This window comes from Gadus chalcogrammus, chromosome 3, assembly GCF_026213295.1.
Source record: "Gadus chalcogrammus isolate NIFS_2021 chromosome 3, NIFS_Gcha_1.0, whole genome shotgun sequence".
Lineage (NCBI taxonomy): Eukaryota > Metazoa > Chordata > Actinopteri > Gadiformes > Gadidae > Gadus > Gadus chalcogrammus.
The window spans coordinates 25,607,410-25,613,576 of NC_079414.1; positions in this window are offsets into that span (position 1 = coordinate 25,607,410).

Consider the following 6,167-nt stretch of genomic DNA (forward strand, 5'->3'; position numbering starts at 1 on the left):
GGCGGCGTGATTACCGGGAGATCTCCTGTTGTTGTTGCTCCTCCTTTGCTTAACCCTCACCCCCCCGACCCATCAGCCCGCCCTCACCCCCCCCTCCTCTTCCTCCCTCCTTTATAAACCCTCTGCCTATGTGCACGTTACATTCTCCCTCGCTCTGATCATAATTCCTATCCTCCGGCTTTCACGGATGGAGACTAACCAACGCACAACATGAAGACACACACATCACACACACACACACAGACACACGCAGACACACACATCGCACACATCCCCCCAACACACACACACACGCTTCACAGATCACATCACACACACATCGCACACACACACGCTTCACACATCACATCACACACACATCGCACACACACACACACACACACACACACACACACACGCAGACACACACCACAAATCACATCACACACACATCACACACACACACACACATGCATGCACGAGCGACTGGTTGATGGTGGCAGGAGAATAGGTCACGCTAACCTAACCAGTCGCCTGGAATTCATTAACCAAAAAAAAGATGTTTCCAAAACTATATACATAATATGATCAATTGTCAATTCTGCCTCAACAACACTTGTAAGCACAGCTTCCACCATGCACATTTTCACACATGTAAAATAATCCCATCATTATTCTCTCTCTCTCTCTCTCTCTCTCTCTCTCTCTCTCTCTCTCTCCCTCTCCCTCTCCCTCTCCCTCTCTCTCTCTGTCCCTCCCTCTCTCTCTCTCCCTCTCTCTCTGTGTCCTGGTTCTGCTCTGTTCTGACTCTGTTGTCGGTTTGTCCTAAATCCTCTTCGCACTATAGGGCAGAATGCTGTTCTTTGCTTATTGCATTCAAAATAAATGCACAAAGCACTTATGTAATCGCACCCACACACACACACACACACACACACACACACACACACACACACACACACACACACACACACACACACACACACACCCCCCCCCCCCCCCCCCCCCCACGGACACCCTTCCCCACACCCACACCAAAAATGTACCTCGCTTAAATTGTTATTTTTTGGTCTAGAAATACGCACCTGTGAAAATAAGCCATATCAATAACCGTTTACGTGTTTCATAACCACTCACGATACTGCAGCACTACACAGAGGACCCCTCCGTCATACCACACATCAACATAGATCTGGGGTTGTGTAACAGAGGCAGAAGGCAGTTGGATTTGTTTGTGTGTCTGTGTGTGCGTGTGTGTGTGTGTATTCATACGTTTTAGTTTGTTAGGTTTTGTGTCAGACGTCCCTGTAACACGACACCTTGTACCAGCCCACGTACCATTGGGAAAACACATCTATTCAAAATACAAAACACCTGGGGTGATTGAAAATACTTTGCTTGTGTGTTGAGTTTTGACACTACCACTACATACACACACGTTTATTTTTGCTTAAACTGAATTTACTGCACTGAAAGGACCGTACTGCAATGTACAGTATTGATTACTTGATTTTTTGGTTGTTTTGAACATGTGCCTTCTGTGGAACTGAATAAAGAGTGAATATGGAAGACTGCAATGTTTTATAGTAGACTAGTGTGCTGCTGCTGATCTGAAAGTGTATTCATATATATAAGTGTGTATCATTTTGTCTTCTGTGTGACATTTTGACAAAGGATTGTTAGGTTTCGATAGAAGAGTTTCAATTGGACATAGATGTGAACTGTATATATTTCTCAGTGTTGTGTCTTATTTGCTTGTGTGTTGAGTTTTGACACAATGAGCCAAGCATTGCAAAATTTGTGTTCAAGCAATTGAAAAAAACTGTAATTCCAGACGATTTGAGTTGTTTGGCAATAATAAAGACTTGTCTTGACAGTTGAAATGACTTAAGATATTAATTACGACTTGTCATGGTTCTCGTTGCTTGAACACGTTTTGAAAAAAACTTGGCTCATTGTGTCAAAACTCAATACACAAGCAAATAAGACACGACACTGAAAAATATATACAGTTCACATCTATGTCAAATTGAAACTCTGCTATCGAAACCTAACTATCCTTTGTCAAAATGTCACTCTGATGACAAAATGATACACACTTGCATCATATGAACACACTTTCAGATCAGCAGCAACACACTAGTCTACTTTATATAAAACACTGCAGTCTTTCATGTTCACTGTTTTTCTTCAGTTCCATAGAAATCATGTTTTCATGACCACCAAAAACGACTGTATTGTAAACACAGGAAAACAAGGCAATTGTGGGTGGGTGGTGTTACGTATTTTAAGAATCTAAGCTACCCACACATAGACTCAATGAAGACCAAACATATTAGCCGTAAATACCATACATAGCCACAAGGGGAGCCTTACTGAAGGCTGCAATAGATACTTTATCCACAGAGGGCAGCACCACAGACCAAGCGAGGAAACCGAGGATTACGTCCCACCGGTTTTCTCCAAGTCTTCCGGTCCTCCGAGTCCATAAGAAAGCCTCCACATCTTGAAGACAGGAGAACTCTCAAAGCTAAGCTAGGATATCGGTGGGTTAGTGTCTTGGATTAGCTAGGAGAACACTCTCGCACGTGCTAAGGCACATCTTCAATCTCTCTTAACTTCAGAGCATCAGTTTACCATACCGAAAATACTTTATACAAATAAAGTATCTCTTTAAAGCTATTCCTTTGGATTCGACCCCTCTTTCCTTGAAGAACATGATAGTGGGCTTATGGATCCTCGCCTTGTGTGCCAAATCCATCCATGGATTGACCTTACCTCAATGTCTCCGGAGGCCTGTTCCATTGCCTGCAGAAGAGGCATGCAGGCATATGGTTGGCGGTCATATGCACGCCATCTTTGAGCCAAAAAAACACAAATTGTTTATGGTTGGTGAACCAGTTCCGGACCAAAACAGCACGATGGAAACTAACATTATCCCAGAGAACAACAAACCTGGGCTGCTCTGACCTGTCAGCTGTCCTGTTCAGCTGCGTCATGAAGTGCATCTAGAAGTGTAATGATATGTTGGGTATTGTAGGGACCTATTTTGCATGATGGTGCAGTTACCCTTGAAGGCTTATGGCAGCACACAATGACATATTTCCCCCGTGCTGCCCCGGGATGTGCACAATTGCCCTTTGGCATTTTTGTAGCTGGCTGATAGGTGTTCAGTTTTGTAAGTAAATGTTTTCATGTGTGTATTTAAGTATTTTCAATTGCCCAATGTGTTTAGTATTTTGAATAGATGTGATCCCAATGGTACACTGAGATTTCATTTTTGAACTAAATGTCTTATGTATGAAATAGTGTGTAGTGTGCAGGAGCAAGTGTGTTGCAAAATTGCAACTAAAGTGCAAAGCAGGGCTTTTGTTTAAGGTATGGTTACATGTGTTTAAGGTATAGTAACAAAAACCTCAAGTTGTGTTACTTTGGTCTAAACATGTGTCTACTTTATAGTGTTCAAGCAATTGGCAAAAACTGTAATTAGGAACTTGTCTGGGAGCCAGGGTTTCAGGCAGTTGTAAACATCATCATCAGCCTTTATAACATGTAGTGACAGGAGGTTTCAAGGCATAATTTGATTTAATTTAAGACAGTAATTTACTGCTGTTTAGACAAGTAGAAATGCTGGTTTTGGGGGAGTGTTTCAGTACGTGTCAGCCAAAAATATATGAGGTGCAGTATGTCGGATTTAGCAGCATCATTCAGCATCAACAGTAGCTACAGTAGCCCAGAATGGACAAAATACTCTAGAGAGGATGTATTTTAAATGTGTAATGAAAATGACTGTCTTAGTTGTAAGCTATGACCAACTACATGGCAGTACAGGCCACCGTAGCTTCTGCTAAGTCATAGGTGATGGTAAGGTGAGGGAATCAGTTTGTTGCTACATGTAACCTCAACTTTAGATCCTACACACTACACTTTTAATGTTAACTGGGCGGCATATGGCTCAGGAGGTAGAGTGGGTTGGCAGATAACCCGAAGGTTGCTAGTTCGATCCCCGGCTCCTCCTAGCTGAGGGTCGAGGTTTCCCTGAGCAAGACACCTCACCCCAACTGCTGACACCTTGCGGTGTCAGCAGTTGGGGTGACAAGGGCTCACACCGCCTTCGGTGTGTGAATGTGTCCATGAATGGGTGAATGTAAGGCAACATTTTCAAGGGCTTTGAGTGGCCCCAGGTTAGAATAGCTCTACATAAATGCAGTCCACTTAACTGTTATCATTCAGAAAGCCGCGTTGTACTCCACTTGGTCCTAGCATTGGCATCTCGGTATCTTCAGTCCACCTGGAAGCTTTGGGAGGAGCAGAGCGAGGACGGGAAGGGGTCCAGCGAATGCGGGGCCAGGTGTGATTCCCCTGAATGGTTTGGTGATCCCGCAGGTTCACGGGAGGTTTGCGTCTCGAACCCTGCTCCTCCTCCTCGACCACATCGACGTGCCGAGCGCTCTGCCCCCGCCCTCCTCCCCCAGGCCCTTCGAACAGCGCCCCTAGGCTGTGGCGGATCCGCACGCAGAAGTAGGGGCAGCTCAAGGCGTACAGGATGGGGTTCAACACGGGGTTCAGGAACGCAAACAAGGTGGCAAAGGGCAGCCCCACCTCCACCAGCTTCACCCTCTGGGGCCAATAGTGGGCCGACACCTCGATGAGGCAGAAGATGTGGTACGGCGCCCAGCACAGTATGAACGCCGCGATCACCGACGTCACCATCTTGGTGAAGCTCTGGGCCAGCAGGTTGATTTTGGGGTGCTTTGGGCGCGTGGAGGGCGACACCAGAGGCGCCCTCCACGCAGGCGTCCGAGTAAAGAACGAAGTGGATGTATGCCGTGTGTGAACCAAGGTTTACCCCTTGGTTCAGAGCCTGAGGGGTCTGGACGGTCGTCGCCCCCGGCTCTATCAGCCCTACGGCTAGCTTGCTGCCACTTTGCTTCCTCTTCGTCTGCCTCTTGCTCAGGCTGACCCCAAACAAGATGTAGCTCCCTGCGATCACCACCAGGGGCCCCGCTGTCTTTGTTGAGGGAGTGCTCGCGCATGGCCGCCAGCAGAGGGCAGAAGAGCTGCTGGCTGTGCCCGAGGGCGAAGGTGGTTGCGGTGGCGTTTGACATCGGTTCCCCCTTCCCTAGAGGGAAAGAAACGAGCGCTGTCATCATGCGATGGGAACTGACTGAACGAGACTCAACCGGGAGGAGGGGGAGGGAAACAGGAATACAAGATTAATAAGAAAAACAAGGGAAAGCAAGGACGCGAGGAAGGGAGGATGAGAAAACAAAATTGATGGTAACAGAACACTGGGGTCTCATTTATAACCGTTGCGTACGCACAAAATGGAGCTGAAATTGGCGTACGTGACTTTCCACGCCAAGGTTGTCATCTATAAAAAAAAAACTTGACGGGAAAATGTGCGCAGCCCTAAGCAAACTCTGACCCATGCGTACGCTTGCTTGGAGGAAAAGGAGAATTGGCGACACAGATGGTGTCGTGGTGAACTGAAGTCAGACCGAAGAATTGTAGAGTGAGAAGAACGATTATGTTTTATCATCGCCCTTCATAAATTTAATTTCAACCCGTATCATGCGTTAAATCCTAATCAGAATAATTTAAATCTACTGCGTTATTGCAGTTATTACTCCAGAAACATCTCCTTAGAATACAAATAAAAAAAGATTCTCTATATTTAATCCCGTCACTCCATACTGTCCACTGACGGCGCAACTGCACGGAATAAAGCATCTGTCCAACATGTGTCAATAACATAATATTTTTATGTGACACTGTAAACACATAATCAAATGTCAATTAAATCCCAAGTGGGGAAAACCAAGCCACATTCATCACAAACGTTGTCCGTTACTCTTGATGCTTTTCATGACAAATCACGCATTAAAAAGGGGTTGTGTTCAAGAACATTTTACGTGGGTGATTACAAACTGATTATCCAAGATGTTCTCGGTCAGTCTTATTACCGTAACCCTATAAATACAGAGGTCTGCGCCGTGGTAATGGGTTGGGTAATACTATATGGCACTTCTGGCGGACCATGCAAATGGCAGGATTCGGAGGGAGAGGGTATATTTAGGGACCATAACACTAGGCTACATAAAAATATGTAACTCTATGTCAGACCACTTCTTTTTTAATTCTGGGACTGTGCGCTCCGTGCTACTGACAGAGTTCACTGCTGCAGC